We start from the raw sequence: 14,146 nt of genomic DNA on the forward strand, positions 1-14,146 counted from the left end.
GAATGCACAGATGCACCAATATCCAGGTTGGTTTTAGGACGTCCTGCAGGGCAGGGCCTGAAACTGGAAGTGACAGTCCTGCAGTGCAAACCTTAGATATGCCTGGTGAGGCAGCCAAATCGGAATGTAAAGGTACCCATCCTTGATGTCGACAGACACCTCCAGACCTGAGATCACCGCTCTCATAGAATCCATCTTGAACTTGAACTCCCGTAAGTACGGGTTCAGTGACTTGAGGTTTAACATGGGCCTTACCGAACCGTCCGGTTTCGGTACCACAAACAGATTGGAATAAAAACCTTTGTTTTGCAGGTGCAGAGGAACTGGAACAATGACCTGAGTCAGTACCAGTTTTTGAATTGCTGCTTGTAAGGTCGAACTGGCTTCTGGCGAAGCTGGTAAGCCGGATTTGAAGAATCTGGGAGGTGGGAGTTCCTGAAACTCCAGTCTGCATCTGCTATAAGATCTTTGACCCAGGGATCCTGACATGACGTTGCCCAAATGTGACTGAAACAACGTAACCGGGCTCCTACCTGCCTGTCTTCCAGGCAGTGTGTTCCACCATCATGCTGAAGGTTTTGAGGAAGCAGACCCTGAGGCCTGTTTCTGAAAACCTGCAGCTGCGGGTTTTCTGGGCTTACTTCTATTCCCTTTGAAGGCTGTAGAAGAACCCTTGGATTTGCCCTTGAATTTAGCCATCCGAAAGGACTGCAGAGTTGGAGCAGAGTAGGCTTTCCTATCTGGGGTACCTGCGGAAGGAAGGTATGTAGACTTACCCACCGTAGCCTTGGATATTAGCTCATCTAGTTCATCCCCGAACAGGACCTCTCCTGTGAAAGGCAGGTTTTCCACTCCTTTCCTGGAGTCTGCACCCGCAGTCCACTGGCGTAGCAACAATCCCCTGCGTGCTGACACTGCCATGGCAGTGGTGCATGCGTTGAGCACACCGATTTTATTTTATGGCTTCTACCATAAAGTTAGTAGAATCCTGGATATGCTGTAGGAGTAAAATAATATCATCCCTGGTTAATGAATCTAAACCATCAATTAGGTTATCTGACCATTTAGCGATGGCCCTAGTGATCCATGCACAAGCAACAGTGGGTCTCTGGGTCACCCCCGTCGCCGTGTATAAAGATATGAGAGTGGTCTCAATCTTGCGGTAAGCCGCGTCTTTTAAGGACGCAGCCCCGGGAACTGGTAAGACTATCTTACGCGACAACCTGAACACTGATGCGTCCACAATCAGCGGGTTCTCCCATTTCTTCCTGTCATCTGATGTAAAGGGAAAGGAAGAAATCAACCTTTTAGGGATCTGAAATTTCTTGTCTGGGTTTACCCAAGCCTCTTCAAAGAGGGCATTCAATTCCTTTGAAGCAGGAAAAGTAGCTGAGGATTTCTTTTTAGTATTAAAACAAGATTCCTCCTCTACCTCCCCTGTCCTGTGAGGAATGTGCAGGACAGTTCTGATAGCCTCAATGGTGACAGGACAGCATCCCTCCTGCTCGCATCCATTTCACCCTCCTCTGGATCTGATGTATCAGGATCATCCTGCATGATTTGGGCCAGAGTATACTTTTGTGGTCAAATTGCGAGGGCTTGAGACGCAGGCATGTGAGCTGAATCTTTATTTATCAGGTCATTCATAGACTGCCGTAAGAATTGTGGGGTAGATTTATAAATGTTCTTTAAGGGGGAATGCGTTATCTGTACACGTTATGTGGCTCAGATAGCGCTTCCCCTGATCTATGTACCCAGTGTTGTGCTACTTTTAGCTGCGTCGGTATGCTGGCACAGCCCTTTCGGCGCCTGTGTGTCTTCCTTAGAGCACTGCTGTGTGACCTTACTTATGAACGTTCGTTGTGTACGAACGTTAGTGTCTCCCTCCATCCGCCTGTTCGCCGTCCGGACCCGGCGCTGCGGCTGTCTTGTTTTTTTTTATTTTTTTAAATGAACTTTATTGAGATGTTGACAGTAGGCTCACACTGACGTGATTTCAACCCTCCCACAAGCAAACACATAACATCCTAACACAACCAAGGCACAGCGTGAAGCCCAGATGCAGATCAAAATTCATACCCAGGGGGACATTGTGGAGAGATCTCTCCCCTTCCGAAGCCTGCGCTACAGCTCACCTCACAGACGACGAGAGAGACACACCCCCCCCCCGACGGAGCGCATTCGTTCCTACCATCCACGCATGCGCCATCCTAACTCCCGAACTGCACGCTGGGAGTTGCTGAACGGCGCATGCGCGGAAGCAGCGACTGCGGCCGAAGCGGCCACTCGTTATGGGAGGACGCTTATCACTGGAGGGGTGAGATAACGTGTTCCCATAACGCATAGACAAATGATAGTAAATTTACCCGAAAGCTGGACCCGCTTCACCACGAAAATGCAGTGAAACGGCACACTGAACATAAAGAACCTTAGGGACATTTTAATAAATCTACCCCTGTGTCTCCTTCTCATTATGAGACAGTTTAGTGGAAATATTAGAAATCATCCCTTTTATGGAAGCTAACCATGGGGAGCACTAACCTGGGTACAGGGTAGTAAGTCCGCAGGGGATGAGAGAAGAAACATAGTCCCTGGACATGACTGTGAAGGGACACCCACACACACACAGAGACACCAAGTGAAAACACAGTATATGTTGGCAGGGTCTTTAGAGAGACTAAAAAAATATAAAGTGATTATAGAGTGCGCAATAAGACCCAGAGGTCAGCCCAGTGACAGTATAAATGAAGTTTCACCTACTTCACAGAATTTTCATAGTAATGTATAGATAATATACTCCACTTAGGCGCTCCCTGGATTTAACATGAAAATGGACCAAACCTATATAATGTATGTTCTTATTGGCAATTGCCATTAAGGTACATAACAAGAAACAAAACAAAAAAGACACAATAGTGTAGAATGCTTTTGTCAGATGGCACTGGATTCTATTTTCAATACATCTCACTCACAAGACTCCAAATGGTTTCAGGCACATCTGAGTATCATTAGAATTATCCAGTTCCACAGAATTAGTATTCAAACTTCTTCTAACAGCTCAATAACCGGCCACTTCCAATGCACATATAACGAGAAGAGGAAGGAAAAAAATAGTGCAGTACACCCTTGGACAAACGGATATTTATTTTCACACAGGTGCACTCACATGGTAGACAAATAAAACAGGCATATCTCAAAGCGGTATCCCTTCTTTCCCAAATGGCACCCCACTGGATTGCTGAGATGGTTTTTACAGCAGGTATAGTCAGAGTCCCGGTAACTCACGGCTTTCCTTCCAGGAGGTAGATGAGAAATGTAGAGGGAATCGTCAGGATACACGGCACAATCCCGCTTAACGCGTTTCGGTTGTAACCTTTCTCAAAAGCGGATCCGCTTATCTTTTCTTATCTTTTCTTAGCTTATCTTTTCTGTGACCCTCCAGCTGCAGCTCTCTCTGACCATCCAGACATCACTGGTTTCACATATACTGCCCGCATCCAGTGGCATCTTGAGGGGTGACACCAAAATACTGGCTCTCCCTCAGTGATAGGAACCAGGTGCTGCACTGTAACATTACTTGAAGCACTTTGCTGCTGTCACAGTGTAAAAGCTGGTAGTGTAGCCACACATGTCTCCAAGGACAGTGCAGCATCTCAGGGGAAGCTGAGTACACCCCGGATTGACAAAAGTCCGCTCCTTTCTAAAGCATCCTCTGAAACACATTGATGCAGCTGTTTGGACGCTGAGAAAGACGAACGTATAGGACAGGAAACACTAGTTTGAGGCTTTAGCCAAAAGATCTTGACTGTCTCCCAGGCTTTGCTGCAGACACAGAGCGCAGCCTCATTCCCACTCCAGAACGAATACTCTCGCAGACATTTACCGTTTATCATTTACTGCTTTGTTATAACTGTTTCTAATACGTCCTAGAGGATGCTGGGGACGACATCAAGACCATGGGGTATAGACGGGATCCGCAGGAGACATGGGCACTCTAAAGACTTTTCATTGGGTGTGAACTGGCTCCTCCCTCTATGCCCCTCCTCCAGACCTCATTTTTAGAAATTAGCCCAGGTCGACTGGATGCACTCTGAGGAGCTCTACTGAGTTTCTCTGAAAAGACTTATGTTAGGTTTTTTATTTTCAGGGAAATCTGCTGGCATCAGACTCCCTGCTTCGTGGGACCGAGGGGGCAGAAGCAGAACCAACTTACTCAGAGTTTCATGGCTCTGCTTCTGGCTAACAGGACACCATTAGCTCCTGAAAGGAACTGAACGCTAGCCGTGTCTAGATGCTCACTCCCACAGCACGCCGTCACCGCCCTCACAGAGCCAGAAGTCAGAAGACAGGTGAGTATGAGAAGAATGATCTTCAATGAAGTAAGTGACGGCTGAGGTGCAGCGTGGCTGGCGGGAGCGCAGCGCGCCATTGCTGCCCACACACACAGGCACTGCAGGGTGCAGGGCGCGGGGAGGGGGCGCCCTGGACAGCACAAAAAATGCCTCAAACTGGCTAAAAGGGGGCATAAGATGCCGCTGGCACAGCCCTACCCCCGACAGTATAAATAATAAGTCAATATACTGAGTGTAAGGACGCGCCATTGTGGGGGCGGAGCTTCTTCCTCAGGCAGCAAGCACACTACTCAGCTCCATTTTCTCTCTCTCCTCAGGCTGCAGAGAACACGCTGGTCCTCTCCTCCACTTCTGACAAGTACAGGGTGCTATAAAGGGGGGGCACAAAGCGATTGTGGTGCATTTGATAGTGTATATTACTATTTAAAAGCGCTTTTGGGCTGTGGACATACTGTGTTCACAGGCAATACTGGCGCTGGGTTTGTGAACTGGCTGCTCCTATTCTGTGTCCCTCTGACAGATTTTACTGTGGGTCTGTCCCCAAAATAAGTCCCAGTGTGTCTGTGAGTGTGGTGTACACGTGTGAGGCATGTCTGAGGCAGGGAGTTCCTCCCCGGAGTAATCCATTTTAGGGACACAGAGTTGTAATGTGGTGGCGCTACTGGCACACCAAGAGCCTGCATGGGTGAAGGAGCTACGTGACAGTATGCATCTGATTAACCGTAGATTGGATAAGTCTGAATCTAAGGCTGCATGCTGGAGAAAATCTGTGGAAGATGTGATTTTTCAGGATGCTGTTGTTCCTTATGCGGGCGGCCCCCTCTGGGTCACATAAGAGACCATTTGCAAATGTTGTAAACACTGATACCGACACGGATTCTGATTCTTGTGTCGACAATAGTGAATCCAGAGAGATAGATCATAAATTGGCAAAAAGTATACAATATATGATTGTGGCTATAAGGGACATGTTGGAGGTTACAGAAAGCACTCTTGTACCTCAGGAGAAAGCTTATTTATGTAAGGAAAATAAATCCAAAGTCACGTTCCCTCCTTCACACGAACTAAATGCTCTGTTTGAAGGGATGTGGGTGAATCCTGATAAAAAATTTTGTATTCCCAAAAGGATTCACATAGCTTATCCTTTCCCGGTTGAAGACAGGATAAAATGGGAGTCACCCCCTGTGTTAGACAGTGCACTTTCCAGGTTGACAAAGAAGGTAATTCTCCCTGCACCTGGCACGGCTTTTCTTAAAGAGCCAACAGACCGCAAAATGGAAACGACATTGAAATCCATTTATGTTACCAATGGTACACTGCTCAGGCCCACTATTGCCTGCGCATGGGTGAGTCGCGCTATTGAAAAATGGTCAGAAAGCGTGTCATCAGAAATTGATACGATTGATAAAGATGAGATACTCCTTAAGTTAGGGAATATCAAGGACGCTGCCGCCTACATGCTGGAAGCAATGAAGGATATTGGACTCTTGAGTTCACAAGCCGCTACCATGGCAGTATCGGCTAGGCGGGCCTTATTTGGCGATGGCATGGATGCGTTAGTCTCGGCGGCTACCGCAGGTAAGTCAACATTTTTGCCCTCTGCGCCTGCACCGGCAAAAAAGACCTATCACCCGCAAATGCGGTCCTTTCGGCCCAATAAATACAAAAAGACGAGAGGTTCCCCCTTCTTTGCAGGAAGGGGAAGGGGAAAGAAGCCCACACTGGCTCTAGGTTCCCAAGAGCAAAAGTCTACCCCTAATTCTGCCAAATCCCCAGCATGACACTGGAACTCCCTTGTGGGAGGCCGCTCGGGTGGGGGTACATCTCAATCTCTTCAGCCAGGATTGGATTCTGTCTGGCCTGGACCCCTGGGTGATGCAAATAGTATCCCAGGGATACAAACTAGAGTTTCAAGACGTTCCCCCATGCTGATTTTTCAAATCGACCTTGCCAGCTTCTCCGCCAGAGAGAGAAGCAGCAACAGCGGCAATCCAAAAATTATGTCAAGACCAGGGCATAGTCCTGGTACCGTTGTCACTACAAGGGCTGGGTTTTTAGTCAAGCCTCTTTGTTATTCCGAAGCTGGACGGCTCGGTCAGACCGATCCTTAATCTAAAAAAATCTGAATTTCTTCCTGAAAAGGTTCAAGTTCAAGATGGAATCACTTCGGGCTGTGATTGCCAGTTTGGAGGAGGGTGACTACTTGGTGTCGGTGGACATAAAGGATGCTTACCTGCATGTTCCCATTTATCCTCCTAACCAGGCTTATCTGAGATTTGCGATTCAGGATTGCCATTACCAATTCCAGATGTTACCTTTCGGTCTCTCCACGGCGCCGAGGGTATTCACCAAGGTGATGGCGGAGATGATGGTCCTCCTTCATCAGAAAGGAGTCAATATAAACCCTTATCTGGACGACCTCCTGATAAAGGCGAGATCCAGGGAGCAGTTATTACAAAACATATCCCTCTCCCTGTCAATACTCCAACAACACGGGTGGATCATAAATTACCCAAAGTCACAATTGGAACCGACGACAAGGTTGTCTTTCCTCGGGATGATTCTGGACACAGAAGTTCAGAGAGTATTTCTTCAGCTGGAAAAGGCTCTGGAAATCCAGAAAATGGTAAAACAGATATTGAAACCATCAAGTGTGTCGATCCATCAGTGCATTCAGTTGTTGGGGAAGATGGTGGCGGCCTACGAGGCCATGCAGTTAGGCAGGTTCCATGCCAGAGTATTCCAGTGGGACCTGTTGGACAAGTGGTCGGGGTCACACCTACACATGCACAGAAAGATAATACTGTCGTCAAAAACCAGGATTTCGCTCCTGTGGTGGTTGCACAGCTCTCACCTGCTAGAGGGATGCAGGTTCGGCATTCAGGACTGGGTCCTAGTAACCACGGATGCAAGTCTCTGAGGCTGGGGAGCAGTCTCTCAGGGAGAAAACTTCCAGGGACGTTGGTCACAACAGGAAGTCTGCCTTCACATAAACGTTCTGGAGCTAAGAGCCATTTACAATGGTCTTCAACAAGTGGTACATCTTCTTCAAGACCGTCCCGTGCAGATCCAGGCGGACAATGTAACAGCAGTCGCATACATAAACAGGCAGGGCGGAACGAAAAGCAGAGCGGAAATGGCAGAGACGACTAAAATCCTCCGCTGGGCAGAAAAACATCTACAAGCTCTGTCGGCAATATTCATTCCGGAAGTAGACAACTGGGAAGCAGACTTCCTCAGCAGACACGATCTCCATCCAGTAGAGTGGGGCCTCCACCAAGAAGTCTTCGCAGAGGTGACAAGTCTTTGGGGAGTTCCTCAAATAGACATGATGGCGTCTCGTCTCAACAAGAAGCTTCAGAGATACTGTTCCAGGTCGAGAGACCCTCAAGCAGTAGCAGTGGATGCACTGGTGAACCAGTGGGTGTTTCCGTCAGTGTATGTTTTCCCTCCACTTCCGCCGATCCCAAAAGTACTCAGGATTATAAGAAAGACAAGGGTTCGAGCAATCTTCATTGCCCTAGACTGGCCAAGAAGGACTTGGTACCCAGATCTTCAGGAGTTACTCATAGGAGATCCTCGGCCTCTTCCTCCTCGGGAGGACCTGCTGCAGCAGGGGCCGTGTGTGTACCAAGACTTACCGCAGCTACATTTGACGGCATGGCTGTTGAGCGTCGGATCCTAGTCCGAAAGGGTATTCCCAAGGAAGTCATCCCCACTCTTATTCAGGCCAGGAAAGGAGTAACGTCTAAACATTAACACCGTATTTGGAGAAAATATGTGTCTTGGTGTGAATCCAAGATGGCTCCTACGGAAGAGTTTGAGTTGGGACGTTTTCTCCATTTTCTGCAGGCTGGTGTGGATGCGGGCCTTAGATTGGGGTCAATCAAGGTCCAGATTTCGGCCTTATAAGTTTTCTTTCAAAAACAATTGGCCTCCTTTCCAGAAGTTCAGACGTTTGTGAAAAGGGTTCTGCACATCCAGCCTCCATTTGTGCCTCCAGTGGCACCATGGGACCTTAATGTGGTGTTGCAGTTCCTTCAGTCGGGTTGGTTTGAGCCTCTACAAGAAATAGAGTTGAAGTTTCTCACTTGGAAAGTGGTGATGCTTTTGGCGTTGGCATCCACAAGGCGGGTGTCTGAATTGGGGGCCTTGTCCCTCAAGAGCCCTTACCTGATCTTCCATGAAGATAGGACAGAGTTGAGAACTCGTCAACATTTTCTTCCAAAGGTGGTTTACTCTTTCCACATAAACCAACCTATTGTGGTGCCAGTTGCTACTGACACGTTCGCTGAGTCAAGGTCTCTAGATGTGGTTAGAGCTTTGAAGATTTATGTCGCTAGAACAGCTCGAATACGGAAAACAGAGGTTTTGTTTGTCCTGTATGCTCACAACAAGATTGGGTGTCGTGCTTCCAAGCAGACTATCCGCGCTGGATCAGAGGTACGATTCAGCTAGCTCACTCTACGGCTGGATTTCGGTTACGGATGTCGGTGAAGGCCCATTCTACTAGGAAGGTGGGCTCCTCCTGGGCAGCTGCCCGGGGGGGTCTCGGCATTACAACTTTGCCGAGCTGCTACTTGGTCAAGGTCAAACACATTTGCAAAATTCTACAAGTTTGACACCTTGGCCGATGAGGACCTAAAGTTTGGTCAATCGGTGCTGCAGGGTCATCCGCACTCTCCCGCCCGTACTGGGGCTTTGGTATAGACCCCATGGTCTTGATGTCGTCCCCAGCATCCTCTAGGACGTATGAGAAAATAGGATTTTGATAACCTACCGGTAAATCCTTTTCTCCTAGTCCATACAGGATGCTGTGCGCCCGTCCCAGTGCGTACTTTACCTGCAGTTTAGTTATTACAGTTACACAAGTTGTGTTATCTTGGTTTCAGCATGTTGCTGCAATTAGTTCATGTGTTATGTTGAATGCCATGTGTGCGGCATGGTTGAGGGTGTGAGTTGGTAGATATCTCACCACTAGTTAAGTAATTCCTTTACTCGAAATATCAGTCTCCCTGGGCACAGTTCCTACAACTGAGGTCTGGAGGAGGGGCATAGAGGGAGGAGCCAGTTCACACCCAATGAAAAGTCTTTAGAGTGCCCATGTCTCCTGCGGATCCCGTCTATACCCCATGGTCTTGATGTCGTCCCCGGCATCCTCTACAGACTAGGAGAAAAGGCTTTATCGGTAGGTGGGGATAAATTAATTATCACGCTTTATTAAAGGTGCGTACACACGGGACAAGATTTTAAACGCTTTGGATGCTTTCAACTGATCAGAAAGACAAATCATTTAAAAAGTGCCATCAGTACGCTCTATCACGATGCCGATGAACACACCCACAGGTCGCTAGTGACAGCCTATGATCTTTTTGTGATAATGTGTTAACTTTTTTGTGTACTACATGAGTACATTTCTATTTGTCAGTATGACATTAGATTTTTTAAAAATCTTTTCAAGCACATAAACCATTTCTAACTGTTTGAACCTGAAAGAGTATATCCGAAGAGGATTTGAGGTAAATCTGTACTCAGTATAGAATAATTATTTAATTCAGAATGGAACTTTCAGTGACTGGGACCTCTGTCACTGTTATATCTTGTAAAAAGGGAACCAGCCCCCTCTAGTGGTGAAAGTGTGGCACATATGGTAGATGAAAACAAATTAAATTAATACACTATGGGGCCTAATTCAAAATCTGCTAGCCTGCGTTACTCTAAGAGAATGCATCGTGGGGAATCAGATTCCCCCCATAGAATCATTACTACAGAAGGACGGTAAAAACAGCTTTGTTTTTCCAGAGGCTTCAACCACTTTGTTATTTTTCACACACCATTACATTATTGCAAACTATGACTTAAGGTTAATTATGCCGTTTTCATGTGCAGTACACATCTGCTCCAAAACCAAGCATTTGAAAATCCCCCTCTAGAATCATGTGTTTGAGTCTGCAATATATGGAAATAAGGAACCTTGATAGTTCTAAATAACTTTTAGCTAAAGTAGCACAGTAATGCATATAACTATCATGATATGGTGTATTATTGTTGAGGCTTTTTTTTATGTTCCAAGGAGAGAAAAGGGGGAAGGAGGGATGGGAGACCATATCTGACAAAGTTAGTGCCGCAAGTAGACATTTTAGAGCTGTGTGCGAGAACCAGCATCGGCGCCCCCCTCCCTCCAATTATTTATTTATTAACATCCAATTTCAAAATAGGGCCAGAGGGCGCCACAGGGGCGTAGCTTCATGGGGACAGAGCGTGACCATAAAATAATACCAATTCATATTACGCTGCACAGTAATCCTCATTATTCGAATTACGATGCACAGTAGCCCCACTTATACGCATTACACCAGGTAGAGCCCCTTTTACACATTACAGCAGGTGGAGCCCCCATTTTACACATTAAGCCAGCTTTAGTCCCCTTTTACACATTACGGCAGGCAGAGCCCCATTTTACATATTATGGCAAGTAGAATTACAAGAGAGAAACACACAGAGAGAGAGAAGGGGGGAGTGGGAGAGAGAGATATGGTTGGGAATGTGTGTTCTGCAGGGCAGTGTGTACTATGGGGCAATGGGGCAGTGTGTAATGCTGGGCACAGGACTTATGTTGGATGAGCTGGCCACAGTATGTATTTGAAATCACAGTGTGTGTGTGGGCACTGGAGGACACAGTGTATGTGGTACTGTGGGGCACAGTACAGAGGCGTCATCGGGTGTGGTGACACCCGGTGCGCGCCCCTGATCTCCTGCCGCGATCGCGGCAAAAAAGGGGGCGTGGCCTTGTACTGTATGTGGTAAGAACTGGACATAGTAAGTATCTATGTAGGAATATTCACAGTCAGGAACATCATCAGCCGTGCAGGGTAAAATACCAGAGAGGGGGGGAGTAAAGGGACGTGACAGCATATTTAGAATATACGCATGGAGGATGGGAGGTGCTTTGGGGGCAGAGGAGACTTTCATTAATCAGATGCAGCTCCCACTATACCAAGGGCGGAGACATCAGTGCTATTTACCAGTCCCGCCGGTAGCTGTTTGGAGGTGAGAGAGACCTACACATGGGAACCACAGCCACGCTGGGAACAGCCACCGGAGGCGGAGGCATGTAATTAAGCTTGTTCACAGGCTTGCAGCAGCCAACAGGTCACTTCACGGGAAAAATAAAGTAGGAGAGGGAGGAGCCAACACAGACTGAGAGTGCGCACCGAGCAGCAGACAAGATGCATCGCCCCGGCTACCAATCTCTAAGATGCGCTAACAATGTTACCTGGCGCTGCAATACTTGTGCAGTGAGGCCCTATGTGTGTACCAGCGGATGCGCCCACAGTGCAGATGCGATGTGTGCAACACACCACTGGTACACACCTAGTTACGGCCCCCTGACAAGCAAATTGGTAGGTGAAAGGGACTAATAACTAGAGATGAGCGGGTTCGTTTCGTCAAGATCCGAACCCCCCCGAACTTCACGTGTTTTACACGGGTACGAGGCAGCCTCGGACCTTCCTGCCTTGCTCGGTTAACCCGAACGCGCCCGAACGTCATCATCCCGCTGTCGGATTCTCGCAAGATTCGTATTCCATATAAAGAACCGCGCGTCACCGCCATTTTCACTCGTGCATTGGAGATTGAGCGGAGAGGACGTGGCTACGTTCTCTGCCTGAAAAGCTCAATATCTGTGCTCGGTGTGCTGCAAATATCTGTGCTCAGTGTGCTGCATTGTGGTGACCACCAGTACATTATAGTAGTACAGTACAGTAGGCCATTGCTGTATCTTGCAGCTCTGTGTCAGACTCAGTTCTGATCAGTGTTCAATATCTGCTGCATTGTTGTGTGACCAGTATATACTATATAGTAGTACAGTGCAGCATTTTGGTGACCACCAGTATAGTAGTACAGTACAGTAGGCCACTGCTGTATCTTGCAGCTCTGTGTCACTTCAAGTATCCATATCTGTGCTGCATTGTTGTGAGCAGTATATAGTAGTAGAGTGCAGCATTTTGGTGACCACCAGTATATAGTTGTACAGTAGAGTAGGCCATTGCTGTATCTTGCAGCTCTGTGTTACTTCAAGTATCCATATCTGTGCTGCATTGTTGTGAGCAGTATATAGTAGTACAGTGCAGCATTTTGGTGACCACCAGTATATAGTTGTACAGTACAGTAGGCCATTGCTGTATCTTGCAGCTCTGTGTCACTTCAAGTATCCATATCTGTGCTGCATTGTTGTGAGCAGTATATAGTAGTACAGTGCAGCATTTTGTGGACCACCAGTATATATAGTAGTACACAGTGTCAGACTGGGGCATGAAGGGCCCACCGGGGAAATGCAGTGGTAGTGGCCCATTCTTAGAGGCTTGGGTAACCATTAGTGCATGGTCTGGGCCCCTTGATAAATAATATATATAGTAAATACTGCTAGTGCATGCATGATAATGTACCAGATTAATAACAGCAATGCCCTGTAGAAATACACAATAGTCCTGTGCAATATAATGTAACATATTCATACTGTATAATTGGGAGGGTGGGCCCCTAGGCAGTGGGGCCCACCGGTGGTTTCCCCTGTACCCCTATGGGCCAGTCCGAGCCTGGTAGTACAGTACAGTAGGCCACTGCTGTACCTTGCAGCTCCGTGTCACTTCAAGTATCCATATCTGTGCTGCATTGTTGTGAGCAGTATATAGTAGTACAGTGCAGCATTTTAGTGACCACCAGTATATATAGTAGTACAGTACAGTAGGCCATTGCTGTACCTTGCAGCTCCGTGTCACTTCAAGTATCCATATCTGTGCTGCATTGTTGTGAGCAGTATATAGTAGTACAGTGCAGCATTTTGGTGACCACCAGTATATATAGTTGTACAGTACAGTAGGCCATTGCTGTATCTTGCAGCTCCGTGTCAGACTCAATTCTATTCTTCGGATCAGTGCTCAATATCTTTGCTGCATTGTGGGGACCAGTATACTACAGTACAATAGTCCAGTGCTGTTCTCGCTGCTCAGTGTCAGTTCCCCGTAGTATCATCAGTGCTCAGTATAATCAGTTCTCAGTATAATCAATGCGCTGTTAGACGTGCGCCCATTTTCCGCCATTATTGCATTGGGATTTAGACAATTGATGAAGTTATTGTGTCCCCGGTACAAAATCCCATCTAGATTCCACTTCACTAGGCAGGTGATAGCGAAAATTTACCAATTAATATCAGTGATTTATATATATTAATTAGAGATGAGCGGGTTCGGTTCCTCTGAATCCGAACCCGCCCGAACTTCAGGTTTTTTACACGGGTCCGAGCAGGCTCGGATCTTCCCGCCTTGCTCGGCTAACCCGAGCGCGCCCGAACGTCATCATCACGCTGTCGGATTCTCGCGAGGCTCGGATTCTATCGCGAGACTCGGATTCTATATAAGGAGCCGTGCGTCGCCGCCATTTTCACACGTGCATTGAGAGTCATAGGGAGAGGACGTGGCTGGCGTCCTCTCCGTTTAGAGAAGAGAGAGACACAGTATTTTGGGGAGCATTATTAGGAGGAGTACTACTATACTGTATACTACTATACTACTTGCTGCTGAAGTGATATTTTATACTAGATTAGATAATAGATAGTGTGACTGTAAGTGTATTATCTGACTTGTGGGGGAGACACTGACAGTGGGGAGCAGTTAGAGTCTGAGAGCAGGACTCAGGAGTACATATAACGTACAGTGCACACTTTTGCTGCCAGAGTCAGTGCCACACTGCCATTGTTGTGACCACACTGACCACCAGTATAATAATATATTTTG

The sequence above is a fragment of the Pseudophryne corroboree genome, chromosome 4, assembly GCF_028390025.1.
Source record: "Pseudophryne corroboree isolate aPseCor3 chromosome 4, aPseCor3.hap2, whole genome shotgun sequence".
NCBI classification, from domain to species: Eukaryota; Metazoa; Chordata; class Amphibia; order Anura; family Myobatrachidae; genus Pseudophryne; species Pseudophryne corroboree.